The sequence below is a fragment of the Arachis ipaensis genome, chromosome B05 (genome assembly GCF_000816755.2).
Source record: "Arachis ipaensis cultivar K30076 chromosome B05, Araip1.1, whole genome shotgun sequence".
Lineage (NCBI taxonomy): Eukaryota > Viridiplantae > Streptophyta > Magnoliopsida > Fabales > Fabaceae > Arachis > Arachis ipaensis.
Genome location: NC_029789.2, coordinates 25,983,625 through 25,984,734, shown reverse-complemented (window position 1 = coordinate 25,984,734; position 1,110 = coordinate 25,983,625).

Here is a 1,110-nt window from a genome sequence, read left to right as displayed (position 1 = left end):
TCTAGATTAAAATAAAATTTATTTTATTAAATTTTGTATCAAAAAATTATTTTATGATAATAATGATCATGACAAAGATATTGATATGACATGGTAATAAAGTTTTTATGATTTAAAATCTAAAGTTTAATCATTGAAAACGTGTTAAAATGACTAATTTAAAATCTAAAGTTTAATCAATATCAATGACTAATTACAAATTTGACAATCAAAATGTGTAACATAATATTTTTTAATTGTATTAAAATTAAAATTAAAATATTGAAATTAAAATTAAAATATAGCTATATTGTATATTATATGATAGAGCAATTTATTGTTTTAAATAAACTGGTCATCAATATTACCAGAATACACATTTTGCAAAGTAGATACCGAAATGTACTTTTTCTATAAACTATGTAAACCACGACAGGGGTATCGCGGTTTATAAAATGCACGTAATCCGCTACAAGGGTGTCACGGATTATGTTGTAAAAAAACATCACATAATCCGCTACACGTATGTCGCGGTTTATGCTTTAGCGTGGATTTAGTTCATTTTTTATGGAGGATTAGTTTTTGGATGAAAGTTTAACTTGCAATTTTTATGTATGGCGCAACATAGATAAGAATTGTATTCAAAATTTTCATTCGATATACACTAAAATAGATTGAATAAAAATTTTGAATACAATTTCTATCTATTTAATAAATCCTCCTTTTATTTTATTAAGAATGGTTAAAGATAAATCTCACATCAATTACTACTACTTATAGTGGTTTATGCATTTCACAGCAACAGTTTATATAAATATGTAAAAAATTGCAATTGTATTTTGAATTTGAGAAAGTTGTAATATGATAATATTAATTTGAACCATTTTATTTGAGTAACTTAACCCTAGTTTTAATTTATAGCAAAAATAAGAGAATTAAAATCATAAGCTAGTTAATTTTATGTAGTTAGTAATAAGAATATATTCGATACTACTTGGCAATCATCTCAAAATAAAACTCGTTTTTTATTCATGACAAAATTTTCATTATATATTTTTACCTTCTTTGCTTTAACTTAAATATATATATAAAAAATTAAATAATATTAAATAAGATGTAATTTTCATAAAA